Source organism: Lithobates pipiens, unplaced genomic scaffold, assembly GCF_037356315.1.
Source record: "Lithobates pipiens isolate NorthernLeopardFrog02 unplaced genomic scaffold, aLitPip1_a1.2 Scaffold_28, whole genome shotgun sequence".
Lineage (NCBI taxonomy): Eukaryota > Metazoa > Chordata > Amphibia > Anura > Ranidae > Lithobates > Lithobates pipiens.
Window position 1 is genome coordinate 83,274,873 of NW_027507789.1, and position 22,521 is coordinate 83,297,393.

General features: G+C 46.7%; 3 pseudogenes; all 3 read right to left on the minus strand.

Annotated features, from left to right (window-relative positions):
* Positions 1-17,146: 17,146 nt before the first annotated feature.
* On the minus strand, positions 17,147-17,266 carry LOC143936846 (5S ribosomal RNA; annotated as a pseudogene).
* A 98-nt stretch (positions 17,267-17,364) lies between these two features.
* LOC143937384 (5S ribosomal RNA) lies at positions 17,365-17,483 on the minus strand (annotated as a pseudogene).
* A 537-nt stretch (positions 17,484-18,020) lies between these two features.
* On the minus strand, positions 18,021-18,139 carry LOC143937168 (5S ribosomal RNA; annotated as a pseudogene).
* Positions 18,140-22,521: the final 4,382 nt, after the last annotated feature.

The following is a 22,521-nucleotide window of genomic DNA, read 5'->3' on the forward strand; positions in this document are numbered from 1 at the left end:
ATCAGTACTCACGAAAAGACAAGGGGTCCCAGATGACTTTGCTTTATAGACCAGGGTAAGCACCTTAATGGTGTTGTCCCTATCTTCCCTGGTGGGAATAAAACCTAACTGGTCAATGTGTATAAGGGACTGCAAGTGCTGTGCCAATCGTGTGACGAGGATTTTAGAGAATAGTTTTAGGACCGAATTTAGGAGGGAAATGGGTCTGTAGCTCCCACATAGGCCCGGGTCTTTGCCCTCCTTAGGTATCAACGAGATGTGGGCTCTAAGGGTATCCTCAGGAAAATCCCCATTCGAGCTCAGAGTATTAAATAAATTCACCAAGCGCGGGCCGAGAATAGGGAGGAAGGTCTTATAGTATTGTGCGGTATATCCGTCAGGGACCGGAGCCTTACCCACCCACCTTCGGAGGTCCCACGGCCATCTGGACTTCTTCCAGTGTGATTGGGTCCTCCAAGTACTCCAGTTTTTCCGATGAGAGGGTTGGTTGACCAGAACTGGTTACATATCTGTCTATATTGTCCTGTCCGGACCCTGAATCGGGCAGGTTGTAGAGATCAGAGTAAAATTTTTCAAAGACTTTGGCTATTTGGGTTGGGGTAGAGGCCCTCTGGCCATACTCATCTATCAACTGTCGTATGTAAGAGGCAGATTTCAACTCCTTTACCGACCTGGCTAAGATTTTTCCGCATTTGTCCCTCGACTCCTACGTCAGTTTACGACAAAACTGGAGTGCCGCTTTCGCTTTATAATGGAGTAGGTCAGTAATCTGGGTACGGAGTGTCCCCAATTCAATCTCTAAGGTCCGTGAGGGGGCATGTTTATGTTTCGCTTCCACAGAGGCATGTTCACGAAACAAATTAGCAAGCTGTTCCTTCCGTGTTCGTTTGATGCGCCCCGTGCCTGATAAGTACCCTGCGGAGTACTGACTTGTGAGCCTCCCAAATTATCCCTGGGTCGCAGTCCTGCGTTTAGTTTTCTTGGAAATAAAGGTCCAATTCCCTGGTCACATCTGCTAAAACTTCCGGTATCTGGAGGAGGCTCTCATTAAGGTGCCAGAATAGAGACCTAGGTGAGGGGTTCCTAGAGAGGGTGTAGGTAAGGGCTACAGGAGCGTGGTCAGACCAAGTAATATGGCCGATGGAGGAAGAACTCACCAAGTGCAGTTGGGCATGTGGAATCAAGAAAAAGTCTATCCTCAAGTATGATTTGTGAGCGGAAGAGCAAAAAAAGTAGTCCCTTTCCCCGGAGTGTTGCAGACGCCAGACATCAACTAATTGGTCATTCAGTAAACACTTAGTAATCCGCTTTCTAGAGGAAATGAGGAGCGAGGAGCAAGAGGCAGAAGTGTCAACCGATGGCGAAAGGGGACATTTAAGTCCCCACCTAATATCAACTGGCCCTCCCGAAAGTCACATAATCTGTGCAGGGTAGTTCTGAGGAACGCGTCTTGGTGATCATTGGGAGCGTACACAGTGGCAAATGTAAAAAGGAGCTCTCCAATGTGGCCCCTAAGAAAAAGATATCGGCCCCCAGGGTCCACCAGAGAATCCTGGAGAACCCAGGGGAGCCTGCTAGAGATCAGAATGGAGACTCCCTTGGTCTTAGAGGAGGGGTTAGTAGAGTGGTAGACTTTAGGGAAGGATCTCGACCGTAGAAAGGGGAGGCTAGTATTTTTAAAATGTGTTTCTTGTATAAAGGCCACATCAGTACAGGAAGTCTTCAGTTCTCACAGGAGGATCCACCGTTTTTCAGGGGAGTTCAGTCCCTTAACGTTTAGAGAGGTGACCTTGACTGAGTCTGCCATCGCTCCTCTGGGAGGGGGAGGGGGAGGGGGATGTCAGAGAAAAGCAAAGAAAGTTGAACCAAGGTAGGTATTGGGTAGGTAATGGATGGCGGGAACTAAGGGGGAGAAAGGAAGGGCAAATGGAAGGATAGGTAAGGGGAAAAAGAGGCCTGGTACCTCAACCCCAGGGGGAGAGGGAAATTAAGGGTTGTCCGCACTCAACAGTACAGGAAGGGTATACTAAAACAGCACAATTATGCTATAGCGCTTACCAGATGTACACTGGGTTCATTTTAACAGCACCAAAATGTGAAAAAAGCACTGTATCTCTTTACATGATTCAGAAGTAGTTGCATTAGCAAAAAATAAAGTCCTGTCTTCTGTACACGCTAGCCTTTCTGTATACATTAATCTCTCTGTGTACACCGCCTTCTCTGTCTTCTGTATACATGTGCCCGTAATCTAAATACACTAGCCTGCCTTCTTTTTACATTAGTCTCGGTGTCCCAGCCTCTCTGCATACACTAGCCTCACTGAATTCCCCAGACTGTCTTCTGTATACAAAATCCTATCTGTAAATAATAGCTTGCCATCTGTACACACTAGCCTCTCTGTATACACTAGCCATTCTTCTGTATACACTAGGCTCAGGGGAATAACATTAGCCTATCTGACTGTATTACCTTGTTTGACTTTTCTATTTTCTGTTTCTTTTCTAGGGTGTACCTCGCCGTATACCCAAGCCAATCTTATTACCCCAGCCTCATTCCAATTATACTGTATAACCTAACTTCTTTTTATACCCCGGCCTCACTGTCAGCTTGTCTCTGTACACTAGCCTCTCTGTTTTCCCTAGTCTCTCTGTGTAAAATAACCTCTCTGTATACACTTGTCTGTCTGTATACTCTAGCAAGTCTGCATACACTAGCCTCTCTGTGTAAAACAGCCTCTCCCTTTGTATAACCTAGCCTCCATCTCTGCATACCCAGGACGTTCTTCTGTATAATCTAGCCTGTCTTTTGTACACATTAGCCTCTCTGTATAAACTAGCCGGTCCTGGGGGGCGTGGTCTGGTCATGGCCGGGTGAAGACGTGCTTTTACTGAGCTCCCGGCCTCTTTGTATCCACCCGGGCTTTCTACCACCATTGAACCTGGTATAATGTCCTCTAAGAAACGGGCCACCCAGCGCACTAAACAGCAGCTCAGTCGAGCCAACACTTCACGAGCCTCCGTTGAGCTACATCGACTGTTTCATCTCTCGAGTGCGGGACCCTCCGAGCCCAAGATGGCGGACTCGCGTGGCCTGGACTCTCCGGCCTCGGAGATAGTGGAGGAGCCTTCCATGTCGGAGGGTTCGCGGAGCCCGCTGCTTTATACGGGCTCACCGGCGGCACTGTCCACAGATCTGGGTGACCCCGGTGCCTTGCCGGTTTACCGGACGGACCCGGAATTGAAGGCCCTTTTGCAGGCCCTGCCGACCAAAGCAGACATAGAAGCCATCATTGAAAGAGTGGAAGCGGCGCACAGGACTGAGATTACGGCCATCCGACAGGAGGTGCAAGGTTTAGACACCCACGTTACGGCGGGGGAGCAGTCGACGTCCTCCCTGGAGCGAAGAGTGACACTCCTTGAATCGCAACAGAACGACCACTTCCACGCGGCGGTGGAGATGCAACTGTGCATGGAAGAAATGGAGGACCGGGGCCGCCGGAATAATGTGAGGCTCCGCGGCCTTCCGGAGGCCACTGGGCCGGGGGATCTCCTAGCCACGGTGACGGCGATATTCCGGCAAATAGCGGGAGACCATCTGCCGGACAGGGTGGAGGTAGACAGGGTCCACAGGGCCTTGGGCCCTAAATCGCAGGATCCGGCTCGACCCAGAGATGTACTGTGCCGTCTGCACCATTACACGCATAAGGAGATAATTGCACGTGGAGCCTGGGAGGCAGGCGACATAGATTTCGACGGGGCCCGCATTAAGATTCTGCCTGATGTCTCCAGACCGACCCTGTATCGGCGGGCCTTATTGAAACCCCTCCTGGACTTGGCCAGGCGTTGTAATGCCACCTACCGTTGGGGGTTCCCCATCTCCGTGACCTTTCTCAAAAATCAGCGTTCTTACCTGCTGCGGTCCCCGGAGGCCTTGCCGGGACTATTTGCTTTCCTTGGTGCTGACCGCATAGTGGTCCCTAACTGGCTGAACTACCTGCCCCGAACACAGGGTCGCTTGACTGCCTCAGGGCCCTCTGCCCCGTTGCCGAGGAGACCGCAGAGGGGGAGTAGACGTCCCCGTGCCCTCTCCCGAGACGGCGATCGGGAGGCGTAGGATGTCCTCACCCGCTTTTGCCGCAACACCATCAGCTCTACTTGTCTTCCCTCTCCTGGTCCTATGGCGCTCCACCCTCCTCAGCGTGCATTCCTAAGCTCTCCCTGCTGTACCTCCTTCGTCCTCTACGAGTGGATTTTTGTGCCAGGACCGCCACCAACGCCCCTTCCATCTCGTCGGTGTACCCGATCCAACCCTTGTTGCAGCTGTGTACGGCGCTCGCCTTTCGAGACTCCTCAGCCCCGGCGGGAGGGCTCCATGCCCCCCCCTCCTGTGCCGCCTTTCTGGAGGACTCTTCCGTGATCGTGCCACCTGCGGAGACCGGCTGATCGCATGGGACTGCACAGACCTGGCACCTCATCCCAGCAACCCTTCTCACCAACCCTGGCCCACCCGGCTGTGTGACGCCCCCCACGGCTGTTTCTACCTTGCCGCATTGAGTCTGCTCTCGCCCCCCCGGTGCGAGTCTGTTGTCTGCTGGAAGTGCTCTCCCTGCAGCGTCGGGGGATATCGAGCTCGGAGAGATGGATATGGTGAGAGATCCGGGATTGGGGTTCCTGCCGTATTTTGCCAAGCAGTTTCTTTCCTCTGTACCTACCTTTGCGCTGATCTCTTTGGTGCTCCTCCCCCCGGACCTTGAGGTACTTAGTGTTTTTTGTGGGAGTTGTGCCTGGGGGGGGGGGCTCTGGAGGGGGGGCTCTGGAGGGGGGGCGCGGGAGGCGCAGGAGGAACTATTGGGGACCACACTCCTTTCTGCCTTGCTCTCCCCTCACAGGGTGTACCACACATGTATGACATGAGGTTCTGGCCCCACTGTTGACCTTGGACCTATTACAAGTCTGCCTGCAACTATTCGCTCCTGTACCTGAGGGATCCTACCCTGCCCCATCTGTAAGGTCGGCAGACGGGACGCACTGCTAGATGGGGGATTTTTGGGGGTGGGTGGAGATGATCCAGGTATATATCAACTTTCCTGTTCCACCAGCAGTGACGCCTTCTGGAACTCCTTACCTGTGGGTTCATTGTTACAGTGGTGGGAGGAGGGAGGTTGGTGTTCGCTGTCCTAGATCGGGAGATGCTACTTTTATTTTATTTTTCAATTTTTTTGGTGTTGTGGGTGTTGGAGCGCCTTTGTTATCTCCACCGCTGTGATGTTACAGGTTCCGCCCGCATGGGCTATGTTAATGTTTGTTCCCTGCTGTCCGTTTCTTGCATATATGCTATTCACAGGTTTGCAGATTACCATATGTTTTGTATTACCGACTTATACTATTAATTGTACCGTTTCATGCCGGGGTGGACGAGGAGTCCGGGACCTCAACACCGGTCCTCTGTCTACCTTCGTCCCCCGTAGGCCGCTGTGTACCCCGAACTACAGGGTTATACACATACGAAGACTGTGTCTTCCATTTAGTTTGTTACCGCATCCCCCACACGGGATACTAGGGTGATCCGCGGCTTCGGCCGTTCACCTTGGTACTTCCCGCCCCCTTTTTCTATAATCTTCTCCTAACCCCTTTCCACACCCCCTCTTTACTTTTCACCCCCTTCCTGTCCCCACCCGCTCCCTTTCTCAGACATGGCGGTGGATTCAGTCAGGATTGTATCCCTGAATGCCAAGGGCCTGAATACCCCCGAGAAGCCACGGATGTTGCTGCATGACCTCAAAAAGGCTCATGCGGACATTGTCTTCATCCAGGAAACCCATTTTCGGGACGATAAGCTTCCCCTTCTCCGGAATAGACACTTCTCCAGGGTATACCATTCCACGAACCCCTCCTCTAAATCCAGAGGGGTATCCATTTTGATCTCTGGCAAGCTGCCTTGGCAATGCCAGGTGGTTACAGCGGATCCAGAGGGACGTTTTCTCTTTCTGCAAGGCCTGATTGAAGATATGCAATTTACACTAGCCTCCCTCTATGCACCTAATGTTCACCAGGACAGATTTATCAGACACACCTTAACACGCTTAATGGATATTAAAGTGGGCCAATTGATTCTAGGCGGCGACTTTAATGTCCCCTTATCTCCCTCCTCTGATACGTCGTCAGGACACTCCTCTATGTCGCCCACTTGTCGGAAGCGGCTTACCCAAACCCTACATGACACCCAGCTATGGGATATATGGAGGCTCCACCACCCCACTGAGAGAGACTATACTTTCTACTCTACCCCACACAAAAGATACTCCAGAATAGACTTTTTTTTGGTTCCACACGATCAGCTACACTTGGTATCCTCTACCTCCCTGGGGCAGATTACTTGGTCGGACCATGCCCCCATCTATATGACCTACTCTCTCAGTGACCACCCTTCCCCTAGATCTCGTTTCTGGAGGCTCAATGAGAGCCTTTTGCAAGTACCCGAGATCCTTACAGATGTTACTACTGAGCTTGACCTATATTTCAGGGAGAATGACACTCAGGGCTGCGATCCTGGGATTCTCTGGGAGGCCCATAAAACGGTCATTCGGGGAATACTCATTAAACATGGGGCACTTCTTAAAAGAAAATGAAATGAGCACCTCACACACTTGCTTGCCAAATTAGCGACACTGGAGACACAACACAAACATGCTCCCACGCAACCCTTAGAGACAGAGCTGTTGACCCTCCGCACACAAATAACCGAGACTCTCCGCTATAGAGCAAAAGGGGCGGTACAATTTTCCAGACGTATCTGCTATGAAAGCGGTGACAAATGCGGTAAGACGTTGGCCAAGTCGGTTAGAGCTATCAAATCGGCTTCATATATCCCACAGATAGTCAATTCGCAAGGCCAGAGAGTCACGACTCCAGCACAGATCTCCAACATCTTTAGGGACTTCTATATGGACCTATATAACCTGCCAGGCTCTACCCGTAGCCAATCCCAAATAGATGAGTACATTACAAACTCTCAACTCCCCTCACTTCCGCCGGAGACACGGGTTCTTCTGGAGGAGCCCATCACTCTGGTGGAACTGCAAATAGCAGTCTCCACGTTGAAGGCAGACAAGGCACCGGGGCCGGATGGTTTCACAGCCCAGTATTATAAGGCCCTTTTTCCAACACTGGGCCCACGATTGGTGACCCTTTTCAATGCGCTGAGTGCAAACACCTCCTTCCAGAGGGACACTCTAAGAGCACATATTTCCCTGATCCCTAAGGAAGGAAAAGACCCTGGCCAATGTGGTAGTTATAGGCCGATATCCCTTTTAAACCTCGATCTGAAACTATTCTCCAAAATTTTAGCCACCAGATTAGCACAGCATATCCAGTCCCTTGTCCACTTAGATCAGGTGGGGTTTATACCCTCTATAGAAGTGAGAGACAACACCATTAAGGTGTTGAACCTACTTCACATTGCAGAAACCCAAAAAATTCCCTGTGTGTTGGTTAGTACGGATGCTAAAAAAGCCTTCGACAGGGTTTACTGGCCTTATATGTTCTCTGTCCTCCTCCACATAGGTTTGGGGGACAAAATGTTGCGGTGGATCGCCAATATCTACTCTATTCCTTCTGCGCAAGTCAAGGCGAATGGGGTCCTCTCGAGTCCCTTTCCCATCGGGAACGGGACGAGACAGGGCTGCCCCCTGTCGCCCTTGCTCTTTGCCCTCTCCCTGGAACCGTTTCTTTGTACTATTCGGCGTAACCCTGATATCTCGGGAATCCGTTCTGGTGTCGGTCATTATAAAATATCAGCTTATGCGGATGATCTTTTATTCTCGCTGACTAACCCCAGAATCTCCCTACCGAACCTCCTCAGAGAGTTTCAGCTCTATGGTGCGATCTCCCACCTGAAAATAAACTTTACGAAGTCCGAAGCTATGGGCATAGCAGTACCGCCCCGGACCCTCTCTGACTTGCAGGCCAATTTTAGTTTTAAATGGACCGATAAGGCTTTGACGTATCTGGGCACGAAAATCCCGGCTTCTCTTGCACGGACTTTTGACCTTAACTTTCCACCTTTACTGACTAAATCTCGATTGCTTCTAGAACAATGGCAGGGAGGACTTCACTCGTGGTTCGGGAGAAGTAACCTCCTGAAAATGTCTATCCTCCCCAAATTTATCTACCTCATTCAGGCCCTACCCATTCATGTACCCCCTCTTTTCTTTCGGCAAGTGCAATCCCTCTTCACCAAATTTGTCTGGGCGCGTAGGAAGCCTAGGCTGCGCCACTCACAGCTAACCCTCCCCAAAAATTGTGGGGGCATAGCACTTCCCGACATACGTAATTACTATGTGGCGTCTCATTTAGGTAGGATTATTGATTGGAGGCGTAATACGGCATCTAAACTCTGGGTGCAGATCGAACAGGCACAAACTCATATACCCTTGAAAGGGACACTGTGGTGTTATAAAGAGCTCCCATCGCCTTTGAAACTGCACCCCCTTATTGGTACAACACTGAAGCAGAGCTATGGTGCAGCCTCCAGGACCTCTCTCATCTCCAAAATCTCTCCCCTACTCCCCATCTTGGGTCACCCAAGTTTTGAGCCGGGTCTACACCATACTACATATGCATCTCTACTCAACTCTGGCCTTGACCACGCCGCCAAGTTTCTGGTGGAGGGGAGATGGCCCTCTTTACCGGAACTCACTGTGTCCTCAGGACTCTACCGTCTTCCGTTCTGGACAGCCTTACAATTGCACCATTTTCTACACTCCCTACCACGCCCCCGGGACTTCGCACCTTGCCTGACACCATTTGAGAACCTATGCTCCACGACTGACCCGTTGGCTCACGTACTTTCCCAGACTTATGCCTTGTTATCCTCACCTGTAGACCGGCCTAACCTACCCTGTGTAACGAAGTGGGAGCGGGACCTCGACCGTACATTCTCACCGCTACAAACGAAACGCATTGTCACTTTAGCCCTCAAATCCTCTCTTTGTACTAAAATTCAGGAAACCAATTTTAAGATCTTTACTCGTTGGTACCTGACACCGTCCAGATTAAGCAAATGCTACCCCTTGTCCTCGGATCGGTGCTGGCGCTGTGGGGAAGAAAGAGGCACACTCCTCCATGTGTTCTGGTCCTGCTCCAGGTTGCGACCGTTTTGGGAGGAGGTCCGTCGCATCTCTCAGAAGTTTGCGGCCTACCCCATCCCGGATGATGCCGCTTTCTTTTTACTTCATCTCTCAGAGGCTTCCTTTAAAACGTATAGGAAATCACTCATATGTCACCTCCTCAATGCCGCTAAGGCGTGCATCCCCCTTCACTGGAAACGAAGCTCCCCCCGACTGTGGCTCAATGGCTGCAGAAAATAGAGGATATACGGAAAATGGAGGACCTAATTCTTACTGCACAACACAAACAAGAAATATATAAAAAAAACTGGGACATCTGGTGTTTGTTCATATTCTCCACTGAAGGCCAATCGTTGCTGAAGCCCTGACTCTCCCCTGGCTCCCCTACTATGGAACTGTCGACCTGCACCACCGCCATGTCTGCCTCTCTGTCTATTGACTGTCCCTTCCCTTCTCTGTTTATCCCTGCCCTCTTTCCCCCTCCTTTCCCCCTTTCCTTTTTCCCCCTTTTTGTTTTCCTTTTTTTCTTTCTCTCTCTATCTCTACCCCCGTTCTTCCTTGATGCTTCCCCTTATACACCTCCGGCGACTCTGGGCTTCCTCCCCTCGCTTAGGAGGAGGAGGCACAGAAACTGTACTCCGCTTCTGTACCCTTTCAATGAGCTCTCATCCCCACGGTTTTTCTTCCTGCTTACTACAGGTGGAAGCAAGGACCCCTTATCTACCCATTTGTTTTACCATGTCTTCTTTCATTGCACTACTCGGGTTGTTACTCTCTCTTATACCGGAATGCTTTCTGTATTTATGGCTCTAATTGTTCTTTCTGTTTGTATTGTGGGGTATGCCCCTAACCGGAGATAAATACAATAAATTTTAGATTTGAAAAAAAACTAGCCGGTCCTCTGTATACACTAGCAAGTCTGTGTAACCAAGCCTCTCTCTCTGTATACCCTAGCCACCATCTCTGCATAAGCAGGACGTTCTTCTGTATAATCTAGCCTATCTGTATACACTAGTCTGTCTTTCGTACACATTAGCCTCTACGTATAAACTAGCCGGTCTACTGTATACACTAGACCATCTGTATACACTAGCAAGTCTGCATACTCCTGCCTCACTGTGTAACCCAGCCTCTCTCTCTGTATACCTTAGCCTCCATCTCTGCATACCCAGGATGTTCTTCTGTATAATCTAGCCTATCTGTATACACTAGCCTGTCTTTTGTACACATTAGCCTCTCTGTATAAACTAGCCGGTCTACTGTATACACTAGTCCATCTGTATACACTAGCAAGTCTGCATACACCTGCCTCTCTGTGTAACCCAGCCCCTCTCTCTGTATACCTTAGCCTCCATCTCTGCATACCCAGGACGTTCTTCTGTATAATATAGCCTAACTGTATACACTAGCCTGTCTTTTGTACAAATTAGCCTCTCTGTATAAACTAGTTGGTCTACTGTATACACTAGCAAGTATGTATACTCTAGCCTCTCTCTCTGTATACCCTAGCCTCCATCTCTGCATACCCAGGATGTTTTTCTGTATAATCTATCCTATCTGTATACACTAACCTGTCTTTTGTAAACATTAGCCTCTCTGTATAAACTAGCCGGTCTTCTGCATACACGAGCCTCTCTGTATATCCTTGGATGTCTTTTGTATACACTAGCTTCTCTTTATACATTAGCTCTCTGTATACCCAAGCCTCCCTGTATACACTAGTCCGTCTGTATACACTAGCAAGTCTGCATACACCAGCCTCTCTGTGTAACCCAGCCTCTCTCTCTGTATACCCTGGCCTCCATCTCTGCATACCCAAGATGTTCTTCTCTATAATCTAGCCTATTTGTATACACTAGCCTGTCTTTTGCACACATTAGCCTCTCTATATAAACTAGCTGGTCTTCTGTATACACTAGTCCGTCTGTATACACTAGCAAGTATGTATACTCTAGCCTCTTTCTCTGTATACCCTAGCCTCCATCTCTGCATACCCAGGACTTTCTTCTGTATAATCTAGCCTATCTGTATACACTAGTGTATACAGACGGACTAGTGTATACAGAGGACCGGCTAGTTTATACAGAGAGGCTAATGTGTACAAAAGACAGGCTAATGTATACAGATAGGCTAGATTATACCGAAGAACGTCCTGGTATGCAGAGCGCTCAGCACCATGGGATGGCCAACAGGAGTAATATAAGGGACACTCCTCACCCCCCCACCTACCAGATCTGACTTTCATCCCCTTGCCCTCTCTGCCCCGGTCATCTGGTGGCAGTTTTATGCATTCCCGTGCCCCCACCCATTCATAATCGTTACCGACCTTTCCTTCCGCTGCTCACAGGAACACGCTGGATGACTTGTCTAATTAACCAACTTGTACAAGACACCGCTATCCTCCTGTCTGACACCGGTCCCCCTTGGAGGCTTTACCCCTCACTGTGTGGGTGGTCCCTGCCTCCCCCTGGATGCTCCACATATACCCCGACGACATTGTCGGAGGGGCACCACTTGACAGGACACAGGGCTGTCATGCCGGTGGCATCTCCCATTGGAGGAAGGGATGATGGCCCCAACCCCTCGGCAGCTCCCCTGGGTTCTCCAGGATTCTCTGGTGGACCCTGGGGGCCGATATCTTTTTCTTAGGGGCCACATTGGAGAGCTCCTTTTTACATTTGCCACTATGTACGCTCCCAATGATCACCAAGACACGTTCCTCAGAACTACCCTGCACAGATTATGTGACTTTCGGGAGGGCCAGATGATATTAGGTGGGGACTTTAATGTCCCCTTTCGCCATCGGTTGACACTTCTGCCTCTTGCTCCTCGCTCCTCATTTCCTCTAGAAAGCGGATTACTAAGTGTTTAGTGAATGACCAATTAGTTGATGTCTGGCGTCTGCAACACTCCGGGGGAAGGGACTACTCTTTTTGCTCTTCTCCTCACAAATCATACTTGAGGATAGACTTATTGATTCCACATGACCAACTGTACTTGGTGAGCTCTTCCTCCATCGGCCATATTACTTGGTCCGACCACGCTCCTGTAGCCCTTACCTACACCCTCTCTAGGAACCCCTCACCTAGGTCTCTATTCTGGCACCTTAATGAGAGCCTCCTCCAGATACCGGAAGTTTTAGCAGCTGTGACCAGGGAATTGGACCTTTATTTTCAAGAAAACTAAACGCAGGACTGCGACCCGGGGATAATTTGGGAGGCTCACAAGTCAGTACTCCGCAGGGTACTTATCAGGCACGGGGCGCGCATCAAACAAACACGGAAGGAACAGCTTGCTAATCTGTTTCGTGAACTTGCCTCTGTGGAAGCAAAACATAACCATGCCCCCTCACGGACCTTAGAGATTGAATTGGGGACACTCCGTACCCAGATTACTGACCTACTCCATTATAAAGCGAAAGCGGCACTCCAGTTTTGTCATAAACTGACGTAGGAGTCAGGGGACAAATGCGGAAAAATCTTAGCCAGGTCGGTAAAGGGGTTGAAAACTGCCTCTTACATAACACAGTTGATAGATGAGAATGGCCAGAGGGCCTCTACCCCAACCCAAATAGCCAAAGTCTTTGAAAAATTTTACTCTGATCTCTACAACCTGCCCGATTCAGGGTCCAGACAGGACAATATAGACAGATATGTAACCGGCTCTGGTCTACCAACCCTCTCATCGGAATCACGGGAGTACTTGGAGGACCCAATCACACTGGAAGAAGTCCAGACGGCCGTGGGACCTCCGAAGGTGGGTAAGGCTCCGGGCCCTGACGGATATACCGCACAATACTATAAGACCTTCCTCCCTATTCCTCCCGCGCTTGGTGAATTTATTTAATACTTTGAGCTTGAATGGGGATTTTCCTGAGGATACCCTTAGAGCCCACATCTCGTTGATACCTAAGGAGGGCAAAGACCCAGGCCTATGTGGGAGCTACAGACCCATTTCCCTCCTAAATTCGGTCCTAAAACTATTCTCTAAAATCCTCGCCATGCGATTGGCACAGCACTTGCAGTCCCTTATACACATTGACCAGTTAGGTTTTATTCCCACCAGGGAAGATAGGGACAACACCATTAAGGTGCTTACCCTGGTCTATAAAGCAAAGTCATCTGGGACCCCTTGTCTTTTCGTGAGTACTGATGCCGAGAAGGCTTTTGATCGGGTCAAATGGACATTCATGTTCTCTGTCCTTCACCATATAGGTCTGAGTGAATGGATGCTGGCATGGATAAGTAAGATATACTCACGCTCCCTTCAGCTCAAGTCAAAGCAAATGGGGTGCTCTCATCTCCCCTTGACATCGGGAATGGGACCAGACAGGGTTGCCCCCTGTCGCCCCTATTATTCGCACTGTCATTGGAACCCTTTTTCTCCACAATTCGACAAAACTTAGACATAACGGGACCCTAAATGGGTACTATTGAGTGCAAGATATCTGCCTACGCGGATGACATGCTGTTCTCGCTGACGAATCCCAGAGTTTCCTTGCCAAATCTCCTTCGGGAATTCCAGATATACGGGATACTTCTTGAAATCAGAGGCCATGGGGGTTGCAGTCCCCCCGCAAACGTTACTAGACTTGCAGTCCAATTTTCGATTTAAATGGACCCATACAGCCCTTAAGAACTTAGGTACTTACATTCCACCGGACATCACGCGTACGTTTATATTGAACTTCCCCCCACCCCTTGTCACAAAGATCCGCAGTTTGCTTCACGGGTGGCTTTCTGGCCTCCATTCCTGGTTCAGGAGATGCAATCTCATTAAAATGAACATACTCCCTAAATTTACCTATCTTTTCCAAGCTCTCCTGATCCAGATTCCAGTCCCGTTTTTTAAGCAAGCTCAATCCCTGCTCACTCAATTTAACTGGGCCCACAAAAATCCCAGACTTAAGAGGTCAAAGCTGACATTGTCTAAACAACAGGGAGGGTTGGTTCTCCCTGACTTGCGACGCTACTACCTGGCCTCCCATCTGGGGCGTGTATTGGACTGGAATCAAAACAAACTTTCTAAGCTCTGGGTGCAACTAGAACAATCTGACTCCCGAATTCCGCTAAGAAGCGCCATGTGGTGCTATAAGGATTTACCCACAGAATTGACGTCACATCCCACTATAGGGGCTTCGTTGAAAGTCAGTCACCTGATCGCTACCCAAAACACACTCACGTCTTTGACTTCCCCCCATACCCTATACGTGGCCATCCAAACTTTGAACCGGGGACCCACTTAGAAATTCCAACCTAGACACTGATATGTGGCACTGATAGGCGGCACGGATGGGCGACACGGATGGGCGACACGGATGGACACTGATAGGTGGCAAAAATTGGCACTGATACCTGGCACGGATTGGCATGGATGGGCGGCACAGATGGGCATGGATAGGCGGCACAGATGGGCATGGATAGGCGGCACATATGGGCATTGATAGGTGGCACAGGTGGGCACTGATAGGCGGCACAGGTGGGCACTCATAGGCGGCACAGGTGGGCACTCATAGGCGGCATTGGTGTTATACTGTACTAATGGATGCCAATCAGTGCCAAACAATAATGCATGCCAACCAGTGATGCCCATTGTGGGCACTGATTGGCATCCATTATGGGCACTGATTGGCATCCATTGTGCTGACTGGCATCCCTGGTGGTCTAGGGAGGATTACCTTTTCCCTGGTGGTCTGGTGGCGTCCCTGGTGGTCCAGTGTGGGCATCCTCGGGGGGGCTGTGCTGATTATCGATCAGCACAGACCCCCCCCGTCAGAGGAGCAGGACAAACGCGAGTGAGGAAAAGCCGATCACCGGCTCTTCCTATTTACACTGTGATCAGCCGTGATTGGACACGGCTGATCACGTGGTAAAGAGTCTCCGTCGGAGACTGTTTACCGAGATCGTAGTTGCCGGGTGTCAGACTGACACCCCGTAACAACGATCGCCGCGATGCGTGCCCCCGGGGGTGCGCAGCAGGTCATAATCCTGATCACGTCATATGACGTCCGATCAGGATTATGAAACCACTTTGCCACCGTCAATTGTCTATAGGGCGGGCGGCAAGTGGTTAAAATGAACATACTCCCTAAATTTACCTATCTTTTCCAAGCTCTCCCGATCCAGATTTCAGTCCCGTTTTTTAAGCAAGCTCAATCCCTGCTCACTCAATTTAACTGGGCCCTCAAAAATCCCAGACTTAAGTGGTCACAGCTGACATTATCTAAACAACAGGGAGGGTTGGTTCTCCCTGACTTGCGACGCTACTACCTGGCCTCCCATCTGGGGCGTGTATTGGACTGGAATCAAAACAAACTTTCTAAGCTCTGGGTGCAACTAGAACAATCTGACTCCCGAATTCCGCTAAGAAGCGCCATGTGGTGCTGTAAGGATTTACCCACAGAATTGACATCACATCCCACTATAGGGGCTTCGTTGAAAGTCAGTCACCTGATCGCTACCCAAAACACACTCACGTCTTTGACTTCCCCCCATACCCTATACGTGGCCATCCAAACTTTGAACCGGGGACCCACTTAGAAATTCCAACCTAGAAGATGCATCTAAATTCGTCATTGACGGAAAATGGCCTTCTTTCTCAACCCTAACAGATCCGACAGGGCTTTTCCAACTGCCTTTTTGGAGAGCGGCGCAATGACATAATTTTCTCCATTCCATTCCCAATCCTCAAACTTTCACCCGACCTCAGACGGAGTTTGAGACTCTATGCAGGAGCGAAGGCCCTTTGGCCCACATTCTCTCTCAAGCAGATCACCCACACTTAACCTGTCTGTCCAACTGGGAAAAAGACCTTAATTGCTCGTTTTCCCCAGCACAGAGACAACGCATTATCACTTTGGCTCTCAAAACCTCACTGTGCACGAAGATGCAGGAGACAAATTTTAAACTTCTCACCAGGTGGTATTTGACACCATCAAAGCTGCATAAATGTTTCCCCTCTTCCTCGAACATATGCTGGAGGTGTGGAGAAGAAGAGGGCATGTTGCTCCACATTTTTTGGTCCTGCCCCAGCTTGGTGGACTTCTGGACAGAGATCCGATGCATAACACAAAAATTCACAGACTTCTCCATCCCGGAAAAGGCTGCATTCTTTCTCTTGCACCATTCACAGATTCCCATTAAGAAGTACAAAATATCAATTTTACGGCATGTGATAAATGCGGCGAAATCCTGCATCCCTCTCTATTGGAGAAAATGTTTCCCCCCTTTCATTACTCACTGGCTTAGCAAAATAGAGGACATTAAAAAAATGGAGGACTTGATCCTCACATCACAAGGTAAACAATAATTTTTTAAACAAACCTGGGACATCTGGAATACCTTTATATTCTCGCTGGAAGGATGTCGCCTGCTATCGCCTTAGTGCTCTGAGCTTTCCTTGACTGGCCCCTTGGGCAGTGGCTGCCCTCGTGTCTCATCCCCTCTTCTCCTTTCCTGATCTTTCACACCTTCTCTTTTCTGCCTTCTTCCCCTATCTCTCACCCCCTTCACCCCCTCTCTCTTTTGAAAAAAGTGGAAAATTGGGAATGAGGGCCCCACACCCCCCTCTGGATGGATTATGCCGGAGGGACCTGGGGTTTGTGTGACCCTGGATCTTGGTACAGTACTTTATCCGTGCCTCGAATCATTATGATTGATGGAATGCAGATTCACAGTTGTGAATATACCTGTATCAAGTATTGTTCAGCTGCTTTTTGCTCTGTATTTCTCTGTTGCATTATGTACTCGGGGGACCGCCTTCCCCTGTTTGGAGAAAAAATTATATTTGAAAAAAAAAAAAGAAGCCTATGACACCTGGTATTCCCAGGCAGTCTCCCATCCAGGCATTAACCAGGCCCGACCCTGCTTAGCCTCCAAGATCAGATGAGATGGAACAGATTCAGGGTGATGTGGCCATAGCCAATATCTTCAGGCACTCTCAACTCTCTTGACAAACGCCAAGATGGTCACCTTGGGAACAAGCGGAAAAAAATAGGTCAACGCCAACAACATAAAAAGAAGCTTACGGCACCTGGAAATCCCAGGCGGTCTCCCATCCAGGTACTAAACTTGTCCCAACCCTGCTTAGCTTCTGAGATCAGATGAGATTGGGCTCTTTCAGGGTGATGTGGCCGTAGGAGATTTCTTCAGGCACTCTCAACACTCTTGACTAACGCCAAGATGGTCACCTTGGGAAACAAACAAAAAAAACAAGTCAACGCCAACAACATAAGAAGAATTCTACAGCACCTAGTATTCCTAGGTGGTCTCCCATCCAGGTATTAACAAGGCCCGACCCTATTTAGCCTCTGAGATCAGACGAGATCTGGTGCTTTCAGGGTGATGTGGCCGTAGTAGATTTCTGCAGGCACTCTCAACCCTCTTGACTAATGCCAAGATGGTCACCTTGGGAAACAAACAAAAAAAACATGTCAACGCCAACAACATAAAAAGAAGCCTACAGCACCTAGTATTCCCAGGTGTTCTCCAGTCCAGGTACTAGCAAGGCCCGACCCTGTTTAGCATCTGAGATCAGAGGAGATCGGGCGCTTTCAGTGTTATGTGCCCATAGGCAATCTCTTTGGGCACTCTCAACCCTCTTGACAAGTGCCAAGATAGTCACCTTGAGATACAAGCGAAAAAAAACAGGTCAATGTCAACAACATAAAAAGAAGAATACGGCACCTGGTATTTCAACGCCATCTCCCATCCAGATACTAACTAGGCCCAACCCTTCTTAGCCTCCGAGATGAGAAGAGATAGGGCTCTTTCAGGGTGAAGCTGCTGTAAGCGATCTCTTTGGGCACTCTAAACCCTCTTGACAAATGCCAAGATGGTCACCTTGGAAAACAAGCGAAGAAAAAAAACGAATCAACGCCAACAACATAAAAAGAAGCCTACAATAACTGGTATTCCCAGGTGGTCTCCCATCCAGGTACTAACCAGGCCTGACTCTTCTTAGCCTTTAAGATAAGACGAGATTGGGTGCTTTCAGAGTGATATGGCCATAGGCAATCTCTTCAGGCACTCTCAACCCTCTTGACAAACACCAAGATGGTCACCTTGGGAAACAAGCGAAAAAAAAACAGGTCAATGCCAAAAGCATAAAAAGAAGCCTACGACAGCTGGTATTCCCAGGGGGTCTCCCATCCAGGCACTAACATGGCCCGACTCTTCTTAGCCTCCAACATCAAACGAGATCGGGTGCTTTCGGGGTGATGTGCCCATAGGCAATCTCTTCAGGCACTTTCAACCCTCTTAACAAATGCAAAGATGGTCCCCTTGGGAAACAAGGAAAAAAAAAAAAGTCAATGCCAACAAACTAGCCGGTCTTCTGCATACACGAGCCTCTCTGTATACCCTTGGTTGTCTTTTGTATACACTAGCTTCTCTTTATACATTAGCTCTCTGTATACCCAAGCCTCTTTTTATACACTAGTCCGTCTGTATACACTAGCAAGTCTGCATACACTAGCCTCTCTGTGTAACCCAGCCTCTCTCTCTGTATACCCTAGCCTCCATCTCTGCATACCCAGGACGTTCTTCTGTATAATCTAGCCTATTTGTATACACTAGCCTGTCCTTTGTAAACATTAGCCTCTCTGTATAAACTAGCCAGTCCTCTGTATACACTAGTCCATCTGTATACACTAGCAAGTATGCATACTCTAGCCTCTCTCTCTGTATACTCTAGCCTCCATCTCTGCATACCCAGGACGTTCTTCTGTATAATCTAGCCTATCTGTATACAATAGCCTGTCTTTTTTACATGTTAGCCTCTCTGTATAATCTAGCGGGTCTTCTGTATACACTAGTCCTTCTGTATACATTAGCAAGTCTGTGTAACCCAGTCTCTCTCTCTGTATACCCTAGCCTCCATCTCTGCATACCCAGGACGTTTTTCTGTATAATCTAGCCTATCTGTATACACTAGCCTGTCTTTTGTACACATTAGCCTCTCTGTATAAACTAGCCGGTCTTCTGTATACAAGAGCCTCTCTGTATACCCTTGGTTGCCTTTTGTATACACTAGCTTCTCTTTATACATTAGCTCTCCGTATACCAAGCCTCTCTGTATACACTAGTCCGTCTGTATACACTAGCAAGTCGGCATACACTAGCCTCTCTGTGTATAACAGCCTCTCTCTTTGTATACTCTAGCCTCCATCTCTGCATACCCAGGATGTTCTTCTGTATAATCTAGCATATCTGTATACACTAGCCTGTCTTTTGTACACATTAGCCTCTCTGTATAAGAGAGGAGAATGTGGAGAATAGGAGAGACAAGGAAGAAAGAAAGGAAGAATTAAAGAAAGAAAAAAAGAAAGAAAGAAAAAAGAATAAAGGAAAGAATCCAAGAAAAAAGGAAATAAAGAGAAAAATGGAGAGAGAGAAAGAAAATAAGAAAAATGTAAGGGGAGAGAGGGGAAATTAAGAAAGAACGAAAGAATGAAAGATAAAGGGAGGGAGAGATGCGAAGAAAGAAATAAAGGGGAGGGAGAGAAAAGGAAAGACAAAATAAAGGAAAAGGAAAGAAAGGAAGAAAGAAAGAAAGAAAAAAAGAGAAAGAAAGAAAGAATGATAGATAAGGGGAGGGAGAGAGATAGGAAGAAAAAATAAAGAAAATGGAAAGAAAGAAAAGGAGAGGGAGAGACAAGGGAAGAAAGAAAGAAAGAAAGAACAAGAGAAAAATAGAAACGAGGGAGAAGGAAAGAAAGAAAGAGAGAGAAAAAGAGAGAAAGAAATAGGAAGGGAGAGAGAAGGAAAGATAAAATAAAGAAAAAGGAAAGAAAGAAAGCAAGAAAAAAGAAAAGAGGAGGGAGAGAGAAGGGAAGAAAGAAAGGAAGATGAAAAAAAAGAAAGAAAGAAAAAAAGAAAAAAAAAGAAGGAAATAGGGAGGGAGAAGGAAAGAAAGATAGACAGAAGGAAAGAAATAGGGAGGGAGAAAGAAAGAAAGAAAGAAAGAAAGAAAGAAAGAAAGAGAAAGAAAGGAAGAATCAAAGAAAAAAGGAAATAAAGAAAGAAAGATGAATAGAAATAGGGAGGGAGAAGGAAAGAGAGAAGGAAAGAAAGAAAGAAAGAAAGAAAGAAAGAAAGAAAGAAAGAAAGAAAGAAAGAAAGAAAGAAAGAAAGAAAGAAAGAAAGAAAGAAAGAAAAAAAAATGAAAGAAAGAATCCAAGAAATAAAGAAAGAACTAGGGAGAGAGAAGAAAAGAAAGATAGAAAGAAAGAAATAGGGAGAGAGAAGGAAAGAAAGATAGAAAGAAGGATAAAAAGAAAGAAAGAAAGAAAGAAAGGAAAGAAAGAAAGAAAGAAAGAAAGAAAGAAAGAAAGAAAGAAAGAAAGAAAGAAAGAAAGAAAAAAGGAAAGAAAGAGAAAAATGGAGGGAGAGAAGGACAAAGAAAGAAAGAAAAATACAAAGAAAGAAGGAAAAAAGAAAAAATAGGGAGGGCCAAAGAAATAAAGGGGGAGGTAGAGAGAAGGAATGAAGGAAAGAGAAATAAAAAAAATATATAAAGAAAAAGGAAAGAAAAATAAAAGAATGAAAAAAAGAATCAAACAAAAAAGGAAATAAAGAAAGAAAGAAAGAAATAGGGAGGGAGAAGAAAAGAAAGATAGAAAGAAGGAACGATAGAAAGAAAGAAAGAATGAAAGAAATAATCAAAGAAAAAAAGGAATAAAGAGAAAATGGAGAGAGAGAAGGAAAGAAAGAAAAATGTAAGGGCAGAGAGGGAAAAGTAAGAAAGAAAGATAGAATGAAAGAAAGAAAGATAAGGTGAGGGAGAGAGATAGGAAGAAAAAAAAGGAAAATGGAAAGAAAGAAAAGGGGAGGGAGAGACAAGGGAAGGAAAGAAAGAAAGAAAGAAAGAAATAGGGAGGGAGAAGAAAAGAAAGATAGACGGAAAGAAAGAAAGAAAGAAAGAAAGAAAGAAAGAAAGAAAGAAGAATGAAAGACAGAATCAAAGGAAAAAGAAAGAAAGAGAAAGAAGGAAAAAAGAATGAAAGAAACAATCAAAGAAAAAAAGAAATAGGGAGGGAGAAGGAAAGAAAGATAGAAAGAAGGAAAGATAGAAAGAAAGAAAGAAAGAATAAAAGAAAAAAGGAAATAAAGAAAAAATGAAGAGAGAGAAGGAAAGAAAGAAAAATGTAAGGGCAGAGAGGGAAAAGTAAGAAATAAAGAACGAAAGAAAGAAAGATAAGGTGAGGGAGAGAGATAGGAAGAAAAAATAAGGAAAAGGGAAAGAAAGAAAAGGGGAGGGAGAGAAAAGGGAAGAAGGAAAGAAAGAAAGAAATAAAGAAAGAACTAGGGAGAGAGAAGAAAAGAAAGATAGAAAGAAAGAAATAGGGAGAGAGAAGGAAAGAAAGATAGAAAGAAGGATAAAAAGAAAGAAAGGAAAGAAAGAAAGAAAGAAAAAAGGAAAGAAAGAGAAAAATGGAGGGAGAGAAGGACAAAGAAAGAAAGAAAAATACAAAGAAAGAAGGAAAAAAGAAAAAATAGGTAGGGCCAAAGAAATAAAGGGGGAGGTAGAGAGAAGGAAGGAATGAAGGAAAGAGAAATAAAAAAAATATATAAAGAAAAAGGAAAGAAAAATAAAAGAATGAAAAAAAGAATCAAACAAAAAAGGAAATAAAGAAAGAAAGAAAGAAATAGGGAGGGATAAGAAAAGAAAGATAGAAAGAAGGAACAATAGAAAGAAAGAAAGAATGAAAGAAATAATCAAAGAAAAAAAGGAATAAAGAGAAAATGGAGAGAGAGAAGGAAAGAAAGAAAAATGTAAGGGCAGAGAGGGAAAAGTAAGAAAGAAAGATAGAATGAAAGAAAGAAAGATAAGGTGAGGGAGAGAGATAGGAAGAAAAAAAAAGGAAAATGGAAAGAAAGAAAAGGGGAGGGAGAGACAAGGGAAGGAAAGAAAGAAAGAAATAGGGAGGGAGAAGAAAAGAAAGATAGACGGAAAGAAAGAAAGAAAGAAAGAAAGAAGAATGAAAGACAGAATCAAAGGAAAAAGAAAGAAAGAAAGAAATAAAAAGGGAGGGAGAAGGAAAGAAAGATGGAAAGAAAGAAAGAAAGAAAGAAAAAAGAATCAAAGAAATAAAGAATCAAAGAAAAAATTAAATAAAGAGAAGAATGATAGATAGGGGAAAGAAAGAAAAATGTGAAGGGAGAGAGGGGAAAGTAATAATGAAAGAAAGAAAGATAAGGGGAGGAAGAGAGATAGGAAGAAAAAATAATGAAAAGGGAAAGAAAGAAAGAAAAGGGGAGGGAGAGACAAGGGAAGAAATAAAGAAAGAAAGAACAATAGAATAGAAAGCAAGAAGGAAAAAAGAAAGAAATAGGGAGGGAGAAGGAAATAAATAAGGAAAGAAAGAAATAAAGAAAGAAAAAAAGAAAGAAAGA